Source organism: Cynocephalus volans, chromosome 3 (genome assembly GCF_027409185.1).
Source record: "Cynocephalus volans isolate mCynVol1 chromosome 3, mCynVol1.pri, whole genome shotgun sequence".
Taxonomy (NCBI): Eukaryota; Metazoa; Chordata; class Mammalia; order Dermoptera; family Cynocephalidae; genus Cynocephalus; species Cynocephalus volans.
This window is the reverse complement of record NC_084462.1, coordinates 87,998,211-88,019,921: the sequence shown is the minus strand read 5'-3', so window position 1 is coordinate 88,019,921 and position 21,711 is coordinate 87,998,211. Positions and strand designations below refer to the sequence as shown.

At 36.2% G+C, this 21,711-nt stretch overlaps 1 protein-coding gene across 5 annotated transcripts in view; it reads right to left on the bottom strand.

The window, feature by feature from the left end:
• The window catches only part of GABPB1 (GA binding protein transcription factor subunit beta 1), a 64,181-nt gene that overhangs the window by 35,925 nt on the left and 6,545 nt on the right, over window positions 1–21,711 (bottom strand). The gene's annotated exons all lie outside the window — the stretch shown is intronic.

Below are 21,711 nucleotides of genomic sequence, written 5' to 3'. Positions count from 1 at the left end.
CCATTTACCTACTCTTTTTTCAGAAAACCACTAGAAGATGTGCCCCACCAAAAGCAGGAATAAAACAAAAAGATGAATCAAGGGCTTCAGGAAATAAGGAATCCAACATAAATATAATGGAAGAAGGTCCCCAAGATGAGGGTGAAGGGACACTCCAAGACAACAACTGTGCTGCAGACCTAAAAAGCAAACCCAGATTCAAACCAGAGGATAGAGATTCCAGGAAGGGGGTCTTGGATTGAATACTAATCCAAGCAAAATTTCTGGTGTAATTCCATTGAGAGGATGAAGGGCGAGGAAGAACATGCACAGCAGAGGTTTTAAAAAGCCAAAGATAATTAGAAAGTCAAAAGATATCTAAAATCAAAAAAAAAAGAAACAGCCTAAGCTTGTTATTTAGAAATATGGAGCGAGATACTAGGGGAAAACACAGCTAAAAGATTTATAAAAAGGATTCCTCTGGGAAAGAGGGTTCTGGGATGGGAAAGGATGACAAAGGATTGTGGGTTTTTCATCATAAGCCTTGTATTTTTTACTTTTCTCATTACGCACATGTATGCTTTCATAAAAAAAAATTAAAACAAATACGTTTACTGTATAGAAGAAACATAAAGTTCAAAATCAGTCATCTCTACACCTCCCTGTGTTCTTACTCCCCAGAATTAACCTCTATTTAAACATTTAGTGCGTATCCTTCCAGAAATTTTCTATGCATATAGAAATACACATAAACACAATGCTTATTTATTTTTAAACAAAACATAAAACAGATCATACAATATTGTTTTACAACTTGCTTTTTTCACTTTTTTTAATCCCCTTGTTTATCAGCGACATCCTTCTAAGTCGGAACACACAAATCTAAACATTCTTTTTACTGCTTATACAGTATTATGGAATATGGTAGACTGAATAATGGTCTCCTAAAGATGTCTAGGTCCTAATCCCCATCGCCTGTGAATATGCTACCTTACATGGCAAAAGAGACTTTGTACACGTGATTAAGTTAAGGATCTTGAAATGAGAAGATTAGCCTGTATTATCCATGTGGACCCAATGTAATCACAAGGGTCTTTATAAGAGGAAGGCAGTGGGTCAGAGTCAGAGAAGGGTCACTGTCTAGAGAAGGAAGCAAAAATCAGAGACAGAGAGAAAGAGATTTGAAGATGCTTTGCTGCTGGCCATGAAGACGGAGGAAGGAGTCACAAGCCAAGAAATGCAGGCAGTTTTCAGAAGCTAGAAAAGTCAAGAAAACTGATTCTCCCCTAGAGCCTCAAGAAGAAACACAGCCCTGGTGAAATCTTAATTTTAGGTCTCTGTACCTCCAAAACTATAAAATAGTAAATTTGTGTCATTTTAAGGCCCTATGTTCATGGTAATTTGTTAAAGCAAACAGGAAACTATTAAACTATAGCAACAGGAAACAAATACATGGAGTATGAGTACATTATTTATTTGATCTTCTAATTTTTCAGTTTTACAAACAGTGCTACAATAAACCCACACACAGGTTAGCACTTTTCTAGAAATTGTTCAGAGAAGTAGGATTGCCAGATTTTTTTAATCACATTTTACTTGTGATAGACACTGCCAAATTATCTACCAAAAGATTGTACCTACTTATAGTATACAAGAATAACTGCTTTGCCACAAGGTTCCCACTCCCCAAAGCCAGAGAACCTTGATCCTAGGGCTACATCTTCCTAAAGTCAAGGCCAAAGATCCAGTAAAATCACACTCACTGAAAAACTTCCTTCCAGGATAACTCTCTTTCAGGAACCATGACCTGAGGAAATTCCACTACCACATGAGGAGGCAAGAGTTAAGAAGTAAAAGATGCAACAATCCATTGAAGCCTTTAAAATCTTTAAAGCCTCTGGTGTTTTTGGCCCCAACTGGGAGTCAAGCCCTTCTTGGATTCTGCCACAGCATTTTTTCATCTACTTTAGCAATGAATGCCTGCTCAAAATCATGTGTGTTCTATAGAGGGAATATTCCTTCTCTGGAACCTTTTCCTTCTCTAGTGCCTACCTATCCTGTCCAAAACATGGGCCCTCTAACTCACATCTGACCCACTAACTCACCAACTTTTTTTCATGGGGGTAGGGATGTGGAGGGTAGCTGGACGGTACAGGGATCTGAACCCTTGATCTTCGTGTTATAACTACCACGCTCTAACCAACTGAGCTAACTGGCCAGCCATTCACCAATTATTAAATGATAACATCTAACATTTATATATATATAATATAATAACATTTAGAGAGAGACTGTGCTCACACACTACTCACCATCTCTGCCACTCCAGAAAGTATGTTGTACTAGGCTCTTTTTGTCACCTTTGGACATCTATACAAACCATTCCCTCTGCCAGGAGCAATGTTCTCTTACCCATGCCCAATTTTGCCATACTTATGGCTATGTGTCCTTCAGAGTTCAGCTTATCTCATCAGAGAAGCCTTCCATGATCTCCCTAAATTAACTCAAGTGCCCTTCCTTGTGTTCTTCTAGCACCCTATCTCTATCATGGCATTTACCATTCCACATTAAACGTGCCCGTTTACCTGGCTACGACTTGTCACTGTGCCTGGACTATGGTGCCTGGTAAATGCTCAAAAAACATTTGTGCATTGAATGAACAATGTTTAGTACACAGTAGAAACTCCAGAAATACTTGAGACAACCAAAATATATATCGTCATAACACTTGATTTTTTAAATTTAAACTAAGCTGAGTTTCACAAACTCTAGGAAATACTATTAATAGAATTTTTCTATGTCATCCTTGAATTCCTGAATTCCTATGTCAACCTTGTTGTAACTAAATTCCCTATAATTGGAGAAGGTCAGAACTCATTTTAATACTCTAGGCAGGAAGCCAGAACTTTAATAACCAGCAACAAGACTACGAAACAAGATCAGCTCAGAGCTACCCTCAATGACAGTGGATGAAATCAGCTCAAAACTGAGTTCAAAGGTTTCAACTGAGTGTATTCTAGAACTGAGCTGTCCAATACACCACTAGCCATATGAGGATACCGAGCACTAAAATGTGGCTGGTCCAAATTGAGATGTGCTATCTGAGTGTAACACAAAGGATTTTAAAGACTTAGTACCAAAAAAGAATGTAAAATATCTCACTAATAACTTTTATATGACTTGTTGAAACAGTAATATTTTGGATATATGGGGTTAAATAAGATACATCACTAAAATTTATTTCACCTATTTTTCATTTTTTTATGTGGCTACTAGAGAATTTTAAATTAAACATATGGCTTCTTTATATTTTCACTAGACAAAGCTGTTCTAGAACCATTAGTCAAACCTTGGGGGAAGGGCTGGGCAGTTAGCTCATTTGATTAGAGCACAGTGCTGATAAATGCCAAGGTCAAGGGTTAGGATCCTCACAATGGCAGATGTAAAAAAAAAAAAAAGTTCTTGAAGGCACCAACTTTAAAGTTTGCAAAAACTTGCAACATTTTTAAAGATGTAAGGGCATTGTTTTAGAAAAACTGCATCTGATGAATTATCCCTGTTATGATGCTGGATAGGATTTCCCCCTAGAAACTTTAAGAGTACATGGGTTTTATCCTTGGAAGACTTCACAAATTCATCTGGAAATGAAGGGATCCTACTAAATTCTCCTCATCTTTGCAACCCACTGTGCCTTTACGCCATTCAACTACTAGTTTCTTTTAAATCACACATATTTATCCCAGGAAGAGACTGAGGCTTGAAAAGAGTGCATGCAAAAAAAAAAAAAAAGAGTGCATGCAGAGGATGAAGATAAGGCTAGAACTCTACTGCAACTAGCCAGCAGATGGCTTTGAATTAATCAGAGAAGCATAACTTACCTGCTTACTAAAGAGAAGACACAAAACTGCTGACTGTTCTAACTCACAACACTGAACCATCAATATCCTGCCCAACAAAAAGAATGCATGCATTTTGAGCCTTTCTCCCCAAGATTTCTCATATTCATCCCTTCCTCTCCACCATCTCTAGTCTTACACACTCATTGCCTCATACCTTAAAAATCACAATAGCCGCTTATCTTACCTACCTCTAGTTTCTCCATCCTGCTGCCAGGCAATCCCCCTAAAATACAATTTCATTCAATCAAACATTTCTATATGTGATCCTCTATACAGTACCTGCGCTCAAAGAATTCACCATCCAGTAAGGAAGACATATATCTTGCAATAAAATCCCTACTAGTACAACCTTTCTAAAGAATGATATTAATACCTAGTAGAGTTAAAGGTATGCCTACCTTTTGACCCAGGGATTCTAGTGCTAGGACGCTACTCTATCTTCTTGTGTACTCTTTTTTATTTTTTAAAGATAATTTATTATATATATATGTGGAGTACAAAGTTGACTTTCGATAGTTGTGTACAATGTGTGATGGTCAGATCAGGATGGTTAGCTTATTCATCATTACGATATGTAATCCTTCTTTGTGTCCATTAACCAATCTGCTCGGGTCCATTAACCCCTGTTCCTCTCCCACTGCCCTCCCCTCCCCTTTTCCACCTTTAGTAACCACAGTTATTTTCTTTCTAAAAGTTAAACATATTATTGTGATTGTTGTTTCTTTCTCTGTGAGTCTTTTTATTATTTATTTATTTATGGTTTCAGCTCCCAATTATCTTTTTTTTTTCCCCCTAAAAGGATGACTGGTAAGGGGATCTTAACCCTTGACTTGCTGTTGTCATCACGCTCACTGCCAGTGAGCGAACCGGCCATCCCTATATGGGATCTGAACCTGTGGCCTTGGTGTTATCAGCACCACACTCTCCCGAGTGAGCCACGGGCTGGCCCTCAGTTCCCGATTATGAGTGAGAACATGTGGTATGTCTCTTTCTGCACCTGGGTTGTTTTACTTAGCATAATTTTTTCCAGGCTCATTCATGTTGCTGCAAATGGCAGAATTTCATTCTTTCTTATGGCTGAGTAGTATTCCATTGTGTATATATACCAATCTTCCTTATCCAGTCATCCATTGATGTACATTTAGGTGGTTCCATAGTCTGGCAATTGTAAATAGAGCTGCAGTAAACATGGGAGTGCAGGTATCCCTTTGACATGATGATTTCCAATCCTCTAGATATATACCCAGTAGTAGGATTGCTGGATCATATGGCAGTTCTATCTGTAGTTGTTTGAGGAACTTCCATACTGTTCTCCACAATGGCTATGCTAATTTACAGTCCCACCAACAGTGCAGAAGGGTTCTCCTTTCTCCACATCCTCACCAGCATTTGTTGTTCTGTCTTTTTTATAATAGCCAGTCTAAACGGGGTGAGGTGATATCTCAAAGCGGTTTTGATTTGCATTTCCCTGATGATTAGTGATGTTGAGCATTTTTTCATATACCTTTTGACCATTTATATGTCCTCCTTTGAGAAATGTCTGTCTATTCAGCTCCTTTGCCCATTTTTTAATTGGTTTATTAGGTTGTTGTTGTTGTTTTTTTTTTTTACCATAAAGTTGTTTGAGCTCTTTGTATATTCTGGATGTTAATCCCTTGTTGGATGTGTAGTTTGCAAATATTTTCTCCCATTGTGTAGGATTTCTTTATACTCTGCTGAATGTTTCCTTTCCTGTGCAGAAACTTTTAGTTTGATATAATTTGATATAATCGCATTTGTTTATTTTTTCTTTTGTTGTCTGTGCTTTTGGGATCTTATTCATAAAGACCTAGCCCTACATCCTGGAGTGTTTCCCGTTTTCTTTTAGGAATTTTAAAGTTTCAGGTCTTGATCTGTACCTCTTGCCATTTACCAAAATCAGCTCAAAATGGATTAAAGACTTAAGACCTGAAACTTTAAAACTCCTAGAAGAAAACACAGGGGAAACATTTCTTGTGTACTCTTAAATGCATACACAAAGAGAAAAACATGTATGAGAATGTTTATGGAAATATTATTATAATAGAAAAAAATAAACTACAAATAACATTAAGTATTCATCAACAGAAAATTTTTAATTTTTATTACAAAATTTTTCAAATATAGATAAGTGCATATACAAAATATGTATATATGTGTGCATATATACTCACACACACACACCTATATACTCATCATCCACATTCAAAATTAAAAGCTGGTCATCTTGCTTTGTCCTACGCCTTTCTTTAAAAAAAATGAACTTTAAGGCTGACACACATTGCATTTGGTTATTTCGTCTCCAAATCAATTTTATTTTAGGACAATTTCCCTTTCTCCCTTCTACCCACTCCCGTTTTTCTCCCCCATGACACTGATTTGTTGAAGAGAATAGCAAGTTCATCTGTATCTCACATTCTGAATTTTTCTGATCGCTTCCTCAAGATAACATTTAATTTCATCTCCCACATTTCTTGTAAACTAATAGTTTTAAAAGTTTGATTAAATTCAGATTAAAAATTCTAGACCATAAACATTACACTTGATGCTGTATAGTTGGTATTGAATCACATCAGGAAACACATTTTTTGGTTCATTTTTAATGATAGTTGGTTGATCACCTGGTTGATAACTAGGTTAGTGATAGCCTGCCCCTCCACTATAAAGTAATATTGTTTTACCTTGAGACCAACTTGTAATCTGTGGAGTCAAACTTTGGCACCACGTGAATATCCAATTCCCCATCAACCTTGTTTGTCTCACACTTTTAGCAGCCATTAGTGATCCTGGCCCAAGTAAATTATTTCATAACAGATTATAACAAATTATGACTTTCTAATTCTATAATGCCTTCTACATTTATTATTTGGCATTCCTCGTTAACTATAATAAAGTTCCTCGTGAAAGGCAGTTCAAATGTATAATTCTTTTTAATTATTAATTTTCAGAGGAATAGGTATAATAGACATTTCCATTTGTTCTGTTTTATTTATTCATTGTCTCAACAAATTACTCTCCTTATTCCTTTTGGTTGTTTGTTTGTTTTAAATTCTTGGCAGCTGGCCGGTAACAGGGATTGAACCCTGGACCTTGGTGTTATCAATATCACGCTCTAACCAACTTTTTGATGTTCAAGTTGTCCCAATTTTTGCAAGTGAGGGCCTCTTCAAGTTGGCTTTTATGTTTTTGAAAGCTTTCTTGCTTCTGGCACAAGATGTTCCAAGTTTACTATGTATGTCCCCTGTCCCAGACCTGGAATCAGGTTATTTCTTCAGGGAGTGAGCCCTGGATTCTTTTAAGTAGATGCATTTAAAGACCAAAATTGGGGTATTAGAAGTATTCACATCTACCAAGGTGACACATTGTATCTACAACCTTTCAGTGCACAGAGCTAAGAAATATATATTCAGATGGAATTAAGAAATATGTATTTTAAATCATAAACTCTATTGACACATAATTAAACATTATTGGGTTTTTTGTTTAGCTTCTTTGATTTTATACTGTCTCTCTATTGGTTTCTAATGCATTAGCATAAAGACTTACTGGCTTTATCTTACAATTAAATGATGCGAAAAATTAAAATACTAATATTATAACTAGCAATAAAAAAAGAATGAAGTTTAAAATTTCTCTGCAGTTCTTTTTATCCTTAGTGTATATGCCATTTAGTGTTCAGCTCAAAAGTCACTTGAAATAGAGTTTTTCTCCATGTATTTAAATAACTATTTTGACACACACACAGATTCATTTGTTCAAGTTTGTTTTCAATTTTAGGGGTTTTTTTACATTCTAATTTCATTGTAACTTTTGAATGTGTAAATATTTATATAATTCAAAAGACAAAACTAAATAAAAAGGTTTACTCAGAAATCTCACTTTTATCCCTATTTCCTTCATGCCATTCCCACCTACCCTCCACCATAGGGTAACAATTTTATTAGTTACTAATTTGTCTTTTCAGTTTTTCTCTGCAACATCAACAAATTAGTATATATATACTTATTTTCCACCTCCCTACCCCATACTTCTTACACCAAAAGAGCATACTACACATAACACTGTCTCGCACTTTGCTTTTTTCCCCACTTAATATCTACCCTGGAAAATACTAGAGATTTTCCCCATTCTGTTTTACAGCTGCTTAGTATGCAGCTATGTGAAAATATCAGTTTATTTTTCAATGAGGCTTTTTTCATTTGCATTTCCCTGATGCCAAGTGATGTTGACCATTTGTATACCTTAGTTTGAGAAATGCCTATTCAGCACCTTTGCCCACTTTTTTCTTCTTTCTTTCTTTCTTTGGCAGCTGGCCAGTATGGGTATCCAAACCCATGACCTTGGTGTTATAAGGCTGAGCTCTAACCAACTGAGCTAACTGGCCAGCCTCAGTTTATTTTTAATTTAAAAAAAAAAAAACAAAAGCCAGTTATCTCTTACTCTAGCAATCAAATCAAAAGACCTTGCAATTTAAATCCCTCTATCAACTGTCCCAGTCCCAATCTCACATATTCCCCTCGTCCATTTTTCTCAACTGCCACTTCTTATAGGGCCCTGATAACCATCAGATTCTAAATATTTCTCCTTCCTCATCCCATACATGCTCACCTTATTTACATAAAGTGATTAAGAAAGACCTCATTGAGGAGGTGACAACTGACTAAAAAAAGGAATAAAAGGGACGCAAATAAGGGAGGATTCAAAGGAACCATCATGATGAACCTGTCATTCTTTTGGTTGCTTAGCATCAGAATAAGCTTCACAAGCCTGGGGAATTCCCATCCATGTGAGCCTTCAAAAGTAGAGGAAAGCCTGGCCCACTACTATTTACTTTCCCAGTTTCCCATGCAGCTAGGGTACAGTCATATGACTTCCACTCCAACAGAGACATTTGTGCTGTACTTTTACTTAAGAGACAGTGTCCAAAAAAGCAGGAAGCACATAGAACCTGTTTTGGCAAGAGTGGTAGCAGATTCCAACAATGGTAGTGGTAGCAGTTTCTTCCTGTAATAAATTCCTTTTCTGCTAAATTATTCAGAGGTGGTTTCTGTTGCTTAGAACTAAGAATTCTGACTGACCCCAGTGATCAGGAAGATGGCACAGCAAATGGAAGGAACCTGAGCTGAGCTAGAGCGAAGAAGGAAGTGATAACAGGAAATGCAATCATGGAGATATGAATACGCTGGATCATGCAGGGCCTTACAGGCATTAGTAAAGAGTGAATTTTATTGAATTTACTAGGAAGCTGTCAGAATGTTTTAAACAGGAGAGTGTTCTGATATAATTTATATGTTTAAAAGACTACTCTTGCCATTACATAATACATAAAGGGAAGCAAGAATTGAAGCAGGGGTACTAGTTAGGAAAGTATTTCAGGCAAAAGCTGATGGTACCTCAGTCTAGAATGATACCTATGTGATCATTTAGCCATTTTACTTTTAAAGACTAAGCATCTAGGTTTAAATCTAATATCCTATTTTGTGCTTTCCACTTATCCTTGTTCAGTTTCTTTTCTCTCCTTTCTTGCCTTCTTTTAGATTGATTCTTTTAACATTCTACTTATTTCCTCTATTGATTTGGAAGTTACACTCTGTTCCTGTTCTTTTATTGGTTCTCTAGAAATTAACCATGCACAAAAGTCTAAAGTTAATCAAAATCTGTATACTACCTTCCCCAAAAAACCTATAGATTTTAAAAGACCTGAGCAATGCAACAACCAAATACAATGTGTAAACCCTATTTGGATTCCAATTTGAAGAAGTCAAATGTAAATTTCTAAAAACCGTTTTTGAGATAATTGGAAAAATGTGAACACTGCCTAAATATGTAATGATATCAAGGAATTTTTTTTTAATGGATATATTTATGTGACAGTTTAAGTTCATATCTTTCTTGAGATTAAAAAAGAATATATTTATGGATTAAATAATGTGATACCTTGGACTTGTTTTAAAATAACTCAGGGGTATATATGAAACCAGTTTAGTCATGAATTGATAATTGTTGAAGCTAGATAACGAACACATGAGGATTCGTTATACTCTTTTCTTTTCTATATTTAAATTTTCCCATTAAAAAAAGTTTTAAAAAATTACCTCCCTTCCACATAAAATCTTAGAACCTAGAACTCCAAATATCCCTTCTGTTACAGCTTTGTTTTTTAACCCATTAGACATTTTTACAGTTTAACGAAGTCCATTTTCATTTTCCAAATATATGTATAATACTTTCTTTACTTTTCATTTACAATTCATATATTTCATTCCTGCTATGTGGGATCAATTTCTTTCTGCCTGAAGTACAGTCATTCCTCGGTATCCGTGGGGATTGGTTCCTGGATGCCCCCCTCAGATACCAAAATGAAAATGGCATAGTATTTGCATATAATATATGCACATACTCCCATATACTTTACATCATCTCTAGATTACTTATAATACCTAATACAATGTAAATGCCATGTAAATAGGTGTTATATTGTATTTTAAAATTTCTATTACTTTTTTTTTTTTTTTAATTGATCGGTAAGGGGATCACAACCCTCCACACCGCTCACTGAACGCACCGGCCATCCCTATATAGGATCTGAACCCGCGGCCTCGTCGCTACCAGCGCCACACTCTCCCAAGTGTGCCATAGGGCTGGCCCAAAATTTCTATTACTTTTTATTGTTGCATATTGGGATTTTGGGGTTTTTTTTTTTAAAATATTTTCAATAAGCGGTTGGTTGAATCAACAGATTGGAGACCCATGCATATGGAGAGCCAACTGCATATCCTTTAGATGTGTACTGTCCAATATGGTGCATGTGGCTATGTAAATTACTTAAGTAAAACTAAAAATTCAGTTTGTCAGTCACACTAGCTACATTTCAATTGCTCAATAGCCCTATGTGGCTTGGATCTACAATACTGAACAGCACAAATAAAGTAACATTTCCCATCATCACAGAAACTTCAGTGCTGCTTTAAACTATCTTTTATGAGTGTGATGTTGCTTACAAGATGGTTTTGTCTGAAAATATCTTTATTTTACCATCATTCTTTAAATAAATTTTCACTGGGTATAAAATTCTAGATTGGCAAATATTTTTCATTTCATATTACAGGTATTATTTCACTGTCTTCTCACCTCCACTGTTGCTGTTGAGAATTCATCTATTAGTCTAATTCTTGCTCCTTTGGTGGTTATCTTCTTTTTCTGTAGCTACTTTTAAGATTTTTCTGTCACTGGTTTTCTGCAACTTTATTATAATGTGTTTAGTTGTGAATTAATTTTTATACTAAATAGGACTCATATGGAATCTTGAATCCTGGTTTGGTATCTTTCATCAGTTCTGGAAAATATCAGCCATCATCTATCTCTTCAAATGCCCTATTCCCTCTTCCCCTCTCCTGGAATTCCAATTAAGACCATCTCACTCTATCCCCATATCTCTTACCCTGTCTTCCATATTTTCCATCTTTTTGTCTCTAAGCTACATTCTGGATTATTTTGTTTGATTTATATTCCAGTTTGACAATTTTTTCCAATGTGTCCAATCTGTTGCAAACTGCATCACTGAGTTTTTAACTCAGTTACTGTCTTTTTCATTTACAGAGGCTGTATTTGATGTTTGCAAATCTACAATGACACTTTTTTTTTATAGTTTCCTGTTCCCTGTCTGCAAGCTTGTCATTTATTTCTGTAAACACAGTATGCATGGTTGTTTTATCATATCTTCTAATTCTAATATATGATGCCTATGAAAAGGCATTTTGCTGCCTGTCATTTCCACTGGTTCTTACCCATAGTTCCTCGTCTCCTTGTTATGTCTGGTTATCTCTGACTAAGTGCTGGTCAACATCCTTGAAAAAACGATTTGCAGGTAAGCCTAAGATGAAGAAACATTCCTCAGAGAACATTTGCTTCTGCCAAGCACCTGGGGGACACTACCTGTCAGGAACCAACCTAAACTAAGTCATGGCTTAAGGGCCCCTTTCTTATCTAGGCTGCGGCCACAGCTTCATAGAGACCGCTTGTTTCCTTTCCCATTTTTCTCCTGCTCTGCTCAATGCCAACACAACTTGCCTTGAAGTCCCTCGATATCTGGCTGGGAGGCAGGTGACGAAGTGTCAGGGAAAGGTTAGTTCTGGTTCATTCTTATTCCTCAGGTGTATACATATGGAGTCCAAGCCTAATTAGAGAAGGATTATAAGACTTTACATGTCCACATGTTGGGTGGGTGCTATATCTTAACTTCCGCCCACTAAAACCCATAAGTCTGATGAACAGAAACATAAATTTCTTTATATCAGCTAACATACAAAGGAACTTCAAAAAGTTCATGGAAAAATACAATTAAAAGATATACAAATCCTTCCATGAACTTTCTGAAGTACCCGCATACTTAAGGCAAAAGTGGACTCAGTCCTCCAGGTATTCTAACTTCTCTTATTTTAGGCTATCTTCCAGAATTTGGCTCACCAGATTTCCCTATCTTCCCAGTTCTTGAAACCTCTTAAGGTGGTGTTTTATATATTTTATCCCACATTTTCAGTTGTTTTCAAAAAAAAGACTCATCTAAATAACCTAGCCCACCATTACCCAGATGCAAGATATATTTGGAAGAAGAGCTAATAGATCTCCCTGATGTATTAGATGTTAATGTACAAGAAAAGGTTAGTCAAAGATGACATCTAGGTTTTTGGACTGAATAACCTGGCAAAAGTTGGATTATTTACTGAGATAAAGACGGTAGAGTGGGATGGGGTGGGTCAGGTGTTAGAGTTTGGCCATGGAGTTCTTAACTTTGAGATGCTTTAGCTACATTATAAGTTTCTTGTAGGTAGAGATGAGAGTTGCTTTTTAAGGTCTTTTGTACACAGAATTACTTTAGAATGGTGATACACACATAGTTGGTATTCAACCAACCCAACGGTTTCTCTACCTCAGCACTATTGACATTTGGGGACCAATAACTCTTTGTTGTGGGGGATTACCCTATGCATTGTAGGATAGTTAGCAGCATCCCTCCTGGCCTCTACCCATTAGATATCAGTAGCACACTGCCCCGCCTCCAGTTTGACATTTAAAAAAAAGTCTTTAGATATTGCAAAACATCCTATGGGGGCAAAATTACCCGATTGAAAACCACCGAACTAAAAACTTCTTGAACTCAAGTGAATTTCTATACAATGTTCTATTACCATCATTCAACTGGACACATCAAAGATATACAAGAGAGAAGAGTCTATCCAAACCCAAACTCTAACCCAGCCCAACCCAGCATTTCTCTAATAGTGTTTCCCAAAATTCCAGAGGACTTCAGTACTGAGAAGGTCTATGAGTGAAAGGGATAAGCCGAGGTTGGAGGTAACAGAACAGTAAGAGTTTCAGCCCTTTATGCCTGTTTTTAAACAAGACCATCTCCAACTGCTATGAGGAACTCTATATAACATTATTTATAATTTTAAAGTATTTTAAAAAGTAAACAATTGCTAGTAAATGTCTTCATACTTATCTCTTCATCTCTTCAGATATAAAATTGTTAAAAATTTTAAATTGCAAGCAAGAATTACTTAGCAGTTCTTTTTCATTACTATTCCACACCCAGATTCTTATTAACATAAACCCAGAAAAGAACTACTAAATTTATTTGCAAGTCCTGGCATGTATGTACTTTATCTTTGTTCTCCTTTTATTTATTTATTTGTTTGTTTGTTTATTCATTCATTCATTCATTCTAGAGAAATAAAAATCAGGTAAAAGTAGTATGGATAAATTAGGGCCTCAAAAATCAGATTCTGTAATATAACTCATTCAAAAAAATTTTAAACCCCAAATTATATAGTGAGAGCTTGTTTCAGGCAGCACCCAGCATGTTGTGAGTCCTTGTCTCCATAAGGTTAAACCTCTTTGTCTTATATAAAGTTACTTCCAAATGTACTACATAAAAAATACTTTTATGCTCTACTATAAACTTCCCTAAATCTCAGTTTTAAATATTACAGTATAATCTCATCTATCCCAAACTGATCACTTTCTTATTCAAAACTATTTTTCTTTGAATTTTAGATACCAAAAGATATCTTTAAATTGGAACCATGATAATAAATTAAGTTTTTACCTCCCACATAATCATTGTGTTTATCAGATATACATTCTCTATTTCTCTATCTACATTCTAACTGTGCATACCAGTGTCCCTATAACTAAAATTATGACATCATTACTGCTCTCCATAAAACCTAGAATATAAATGTCTGTAATTCTAAGGATAAAAAATATTTATTGATAACTATTTAATATTCACGTTTAAGATAAGCTCAAGAGTTCCACATCTAATACACATAAATTATATCAACACACACCAACCTAAAAAGGAGTAGTAAGAATTGGTCAATTAGCATGTCTTGTCTGAAACTTCCCATGCACATGTCAAAACCTAATCTTCCTTCTGGATTCCCTGATAATGCTATCACCTTCTTTACCTCCCAATTTAGAAATCTGGGAGCTATCCTCAACTCCTCCCCATCTCTCCAATATATATCTTCTACATATATTTGGTGTGATGGTCTGAATGTTTGTGTCCCGCCCGCCCCCACCCCCCAGAGTCACATGTTGAAATCCTAACCCCAAGGTGATGATATTAGGAGTTGGAGTCTTTGGGAGGTGGTTAAGTCATGAAGGCTCTCCCCTCAGGAATGAAATTAGTGCTCTTACAAAAAAGGCCCCAAAGATCTGCTCTACAAACCAGGAAACTGGCCCTCACCAGACATGGAATCTGCCATCACCTTGACCTTGGACTTCCCAGCCTCCAGAACTTTGAGAAATAAATTTCTGGGGCTTATAAGCCACAGTTTATTGTATTTTGTTACAGCACCCTAAATGAACTAAGACAGTTGGTGGTCAAGTCCTCTAAGATCTACTTCACATCTCTTTCTCATTTCTTTTTTAAACAGGCAGTACTTTCAACAGGCAGTACTTTCATTTAGCTCAAAAATCCAAACACAGAAATGTATACACCAAAAAGTCTCAGAGGCCAGCCTGTGGCTCACTTGGGAGAGTGCGGTGCTGATAACACCAAGGTCACGGGTTTGAATCCCTATATAGGGATGGCCGGTTAGCTCACTTGGGAGAGAGCGTGGTACTGACAACACCAAGTCAAGGGTTAAGATCCCCTTACTGGTCATCCTTAAAAAGAAAAAGAAAAGTCTCAATGAAAGCATTTACACTACTCATTGTCTAGCCCTTGCCCCCAAAGCACCCCCACCCTACCCCCGCAGTGCCCCCAAACCCCCAGCCTCAGGTAACCACCTTTACTAGTTCCATGGATATCCTTCCAGTATTTCTATAACTACCAAAAGATAGCATTGTTACATAACACTTTTCTGCATTTGCTTTTCTTACTTAACACATCCTGGAGATCTTTTCCTATTAGTTCATAGAGAGCTTCCTCATTTTTTTATATGGCTGCATAATATGCTATTGTCTATATAGGCCTTAATTTGGTACTCAGTCTCCTCTAGATGGACAGTAGTGCTATTATAAACACTGCAGTTAATAACTCTGTAGATGTATTATTTTATTTCACATATCTGTAGGATAAATTCCAAGTAGGATTGCTGAGATAAAAGTAAATACAATTTTAATTTTGATAGATATTGCCAAATTTCCCTCTCATTATTTTTAAATTTGTCCTTTTCTCACCATTCCCTTTGTCACTGCGAAGTAGGACTAATCTCCCTCTTTCCCCACCCACTGTACATCCTGTTGTGAAATTCATCATTATTTTTAACAAATTTTTAAACAAATATAATATTCTAATGTTCAAATTTTAAAATTACTGAAAAGGCTAAAGTTCCCTCTGATCATCTCTCCCTGTCTCTACTCCCAAAACCCAATTCTCTACCCACCACCCGAGTTAAACACTAATATCAGTTTAATATTTTTCTTGCCAAACCATACTCTTTGCATTTGCATGCACATATATGTATCTTCCCCTCCAAAATATAGTATTGTTCTGGGGTTTTCTCCTTATTTATGCTATTATTCTGTACACACTGCTCTACAGCTTATCACACAATAGTATATGTAATTTACTATTTAAAATTGTTATATGTTATTCCACAGTATGAATACACCGATTTGTTTGGTCATTTTCCTATTTATGACCATTGTTTATTTTTCCAGTTATTCACTATTATAAACAATGCTGCAATGAACATATTTGTACATGCCTCTTTCTGCACATATACTAGTGCTCCTCTAGTGCAGAAAATGGACGGACTTGTTGGGAATAAGGATTTTAAATTAATAGATACTACCAGATTGCTCACACCAATTACACCCCCCTAATTGGCTATATTGACTTATACTCCCAATGGTAGTTCATAATATTATTTCCTCACAATATAACCAAACTTACTATTATCAACTTTTTAGTTTATTGCTTGTATGATGGGTAGAAAATGTTATCTTTCTGTTTTAATATGCATCTCTTAAATTACTAATAAGATTGCACATCTTTATCAAAAGTTTGTTGGTCACTTATGTTTTGTCTTCTGAAACTGCTTGTTCATATTCTTTACCTATATTACCATTTCATTGTTTCTTTGTAGGAGTGCATCATATTTCTGGTTTATTAAACAAGGACACTTCAAAAAGTTTGGGGGAAAACAGAATTAAAAGATAATGTAGATCTATCATTGAACTTTTTCAATGAAAAAGTTGATCTTTCATTGCACCTCCTACGTGCTGCAAATATTCCTCTCCATTTGTTTTAAATGTGCATATTCTATTTTTGTTTTTATTTTTTTTGTGTGACCGGTAAGAGGATCGCAACCCTTGGCTTGGTGTTGCCCACACCGCGCTCAGCCAGTGAGTGCACCGGCCAGCCCTATATAGGATCCGAACCCGCGGGGGAGCGCCACTACGCTCCCAGCGCCGCACTCTCCCGAGTGAGCCACGGGGTCGGCCCTAAATGTGCATATTCTAAATGCTGTCATAAAGTCTTAAATTATGGCTTGGTCAAATTTATCAAAATATCTTTCTAAAGCATAGATATAATCATGTATTCCAATCATCTATAGAATATAGTACAACTGAACCATCTGTATATTTAACTTGAAGTGAAAAATAATTTAAATAGTTGGCCACCCACCATTCTACTTCATAAACATAAGTCCCAGGATTAGACTGAAATGTGAATTTCCTATTTCCTCAGTTAGGTCTCAGTTTTCAAATGATTCTTACAGAATGAACTTCTCATTGCAATGGGTGACAGTTTAATGTTTAAAAAGGGGGTTTTTTTGGTACAATAAAGCCTATAAACATAGGCCATCTTCTTCTAGGGAACAACTGAGGAAACTGATATATTTCAGAACTAGAGGAAAAACTGGATGTATCAGGTTTATTGAGAGATGATACCTCTACTCCCCATGTGGCAAATTTCTACAAGTAATTCTGATTATATATTATTTTCACCTAATAAGCATAATCATTAACTAAGTGGTAAACTCCAATGCATCTCAGATCTTTAAGATCTGTCCTGTTCCTCACTGCTGCCTCATCAGATCAGCATTTCCCCCTTGGATTTACAAATTGCATGGAAAAATAGAATTAAAAGATAATGTGAATCTTTCCATGAAATTTTTAAAGATCCCTCATATACGCCAACTATACAGTTATCTACAATAATCTTTACATGCTATTCTTTCTAATGATACCACTCCTTTATGTTATTCTGCTTGAGAAGTCTTCCTCTTATACCAATTTACCTGACCAAAGTATTACTATTCTCCCTCCAAAACTCAGTTCAGACAGTACCTCCCCCAGAAAACTCCCCTTGACATTCTCAGCAAAATGAACTAGTCACCTCTCTATTTCCTCATTGTGCCTTATTGTATTATTGTACCCAATATCATATGGATTCCACCATATTACAAATGATTTGTTCACAGGCTCCCCCTCCCATAAGCCTGAGAAAGCCAGCATTTATCTTATTCTTATGTGTATTTTAGTATCTAGCAGTTTCTAGCATATCACTCAATAGATGTTTGCTAAATTAAACAAGCCCACTCTATTCGGCACTATCATAAACACTACAGATCTACACACACACAAACTGAAGTCATGATCTTCAACCAAAAATATTTTACAACCTGAAAGAATGTGTGAATTATAACAAAAGTAGTCTGTAGTTCTGTGTTTTTTTAAGTGGTATATACCAGAGACCAGTGCTTTTCAAACTGTAGGTCATGACCCATTAGGAGACTGTGAAATCATTTTAGTGAGGTAATGCCAACATTTTTTAAAATACCAGCATATGTCAAATATAGTTATCATCCACATACAAGCATGCACATGCACACACACACACACACACACACACACACACACACACACACAGCAATGTGTATACACGATCACCATGTAAAATATATTTCTCACTGTGTGTCGCAGCAAAAAATCATTTGAAAGCTACTTCCATAGTTGCTATATGGGCTCAGAGTTTTAAATTACCAAACAAGATAAAGTAGTCAAGGAAGACTTCTTCGATGAAAGACAACATTTAAAGCATAATCTGGCTCCCCACTACCTCTCAGCACATCTATCATTCTCCCTTAATCACTATGCTCTAGCCACACAAGCTTTAGCAATTCTTCAAACAAGCTAACCATGTTCCCACCTTACAGTCTTGCCTGTGTGGCTTCCTCTGCCTAAAAAGCTCTTTACTAAGGTAACTGCATGGCCTGCTCTCTCACTCCAGGACACTCACAGAGAACAGCTTTCCCTGACCACCTAAAATAGCAACCTCATCCCACCACTCTATTCCCTTATCTAGTTTTATTCCTTTTCGCACTCATTACCACCTAACACCATGTATTTACTTACTGTGTCCCTCCTCCCAAATGTCAGCGCTAAGAAAACAGGGACCTTGTCTTCTGTTTTGTTCATTATTATAACACCACAGTTTAGAACACTGCCTGGCAAAGGGCAAACATTACTGAATAGGCTTTGATAGGCAAGGAAAAGAGAGAACACATGGAGTTACGCCTGAGCGTGGTATATTAAGAGGAAACACCAACTTAATAATATGAAGGAGTAAGGAATAAGGCTGAAAAAGCAGAGTTTAATATAAAAAGATCTGAAAGTAAGAAAGCAGAATTTGGACTTTATCTTACATACAACTACAAGTCTCATTCAAAGTTTTGAGCAAATGGTGATCCACCCAAACATTGATTCAGCACAGGTTCAACTCATTTTGCTTGGCACAATGAAGAGTGCGAAGGTCAACAGCACATGTTCTCTCCTCGTGTTTATAGTTTAGCAGCAACGGGATCAAAAAAAGTTTTAGGAAAATTATTCTGGATACCATATGCATGATGGATTCAAGGATGGAAATCTAAAGTTAGAAAGGGCAAATAATAGGCAATGCAGAATCCTAGGACAAACTGAGATCCAGTAAAGAGTAATAAAAGGAACTATGCTGACTGATGGATAAAATGACTGAAAAACATGCATCACAGACAACTTCAAGATATAAAGATGATACTGATAAAACAAAGAATAACTGGGAGCAGGTGGGAGGCTGGGTAATAATAAATCTAAAAGTGATGGAAATTCCTTGAGCCTTCAAATGGAAACATCCAGTAAATCACTGAAGCTACAAATCTAGAGAATAAACATTGGCAGTCATCAGCATTTAAAACATCCACATACTAAAAAAAAAAAAAAAAAAAGATACGGGGGCTGGCTGGTTAGCTCAGTTAGTTAGAGCACAGCCTTATAACCCCAAGGTCACAGGTTCAGATCCCTCTACTAGCCAGCCACAAAAAAATAAATAAAAACATCCATATGAGAGAAAACAAAGAGAGGGGAGCAGAGGGAGTAATGACAAGAATACAGTAGTCCCCCATTATCTTCAGGGGATATGTTCCGAGATCCCCAGTGGATGCCTGAAACCGTAGATAGTACTGAATCCTATATATACCATGTTTTTTTCTATACCTATGCTAAAGTTTAATTTATAAAGTAGGCACAGTAAGAGTAACAACAATATCTAATAATAAACAATAATTAATAAAAACAAATAACAATATACTGTAATAAAATTTATGTGAATGTGGTCTCTTTCTCAAAATGCTGTAATATTTTTGGATGGCAATTGACCACAGGTAATTGAAACCACAAATAAGGAGGAACTACTGTAATGACTGGTTAAGAGTATCATGAAACAACAAAGAAAACAAAAAAGTAGTATCAGAAAGGGGAAATCAGGATGGCATACTAACATGAAGGTCAAGGAAAGAAAGAATGTTAAGAAGCCTCAATGGAAATCAGTAGTAATACATTTTTACTAGTTGAATAAAATCAGGATGAAGCCAACATTATTGACAAGAAGGATGTCTTTTGAAGGTACAGTCTGAATATGATATCCAAAATTATAGTAAGTTAGGAAAGTAGTAGTGAGAGTGGAGGGCAGCAATTCTAATTCAGTTCTCAAAATTTTTGAAATGAAGAGAAATGAGGCAGATAGCTGGAAAAATACTAAAAGTTCATCAAAGTTTTTTTTTTTTCCTCCCAAGATACACAAGTCTGTACATATTTGAATGCAGGAAGAAAAAAGTCATTGCAGATAATGATCAAAGTGACCAGAAAGAAAAAGTTTAAGTATGGTAGCAAGATTCCTGGGAAAAGCAAAAGAAGATTCCTCTTCCATTCGTTTACAAAATAGGATGAAAGAAGAGATTTGTCATGATGACAGTGAAAAAAATGTGCAAGCTTGTACCCCATTTTTTTTCAATTGAGTAGAAGTCAATGGCACCTACTGAATGTTAAAGAAGAAACATGAAACAACACAAAAATATAAGATTAGCAAAATGACTGTCAAGAAGTAACAAGGGCCCACTTGGAATTGTTCAGCATAAATTTATAGTGGCCAAGAAATCTTCATAATTATTCACCTTCCTCCACAAATATGCTGGGACCTGTGAAGAAAACAGAATAAACTGACAGTGGAAAGAGCTGACAACAGGAGCCCAGTAAAATATGAAAGAAGTGACTGATGTCAAAGTTCAGGCTATATCTAATGCATGCAAGAATAAGCTAAGTATCTCAGTCCATTTGGGCTGCTATAACAAAATACCATAAACTGGGTGGATTACAAACAACAGAAAATCATTTCTCACAGTTCTAGAGGCTAAGGTGTCCAAAATCAAAGCGCTGGCAGATTCAGTGTCTGGTAAGGGCTAGCTTCTAGACAGCAGTCTTTTCACTCTAACTTCACATGCAGGAAAGGACAAAAGAGATCGCTGGAAATCTCCTTTGTAAGGGCACTAAACTCACTCATCGGGGCTCTACCCTCAGGACCTAATCACCTACCAAAGGACCCAACCCTCCTAATACTATCATCTTGGAGTTTGAAGATTTTAATATATGAATTTGGGGCGGACATAAGCATTCAGACCTTAGCAGTAAGGGAGGCAAACTAAGGGTCCCCGTCAATGGAATGGATAATGGAACAAAGGGAGAGTAATCATCACATGGGCAAAGGTCAGAGTTCACACAAGCTATTTAGGATATAAAGGAAATATTTTAGATCATTCACTTGTATACCATACTATTCAAATATTTTTCCTCTGTTTGGATACATGATAAATGCTGTAGACATAAAGGAGTCCAGGAATCAGAAGGGCTGCACATCCAATAGCTTCATCATGAAAGAAACTGACCTAATTCCAAAGTCCAGTACTATAATTACTTTTATGATGTACAATAAATGACCACCTCAATCTCCACATCTACAGAATGGAGGGTGTGTTAAAGAGAG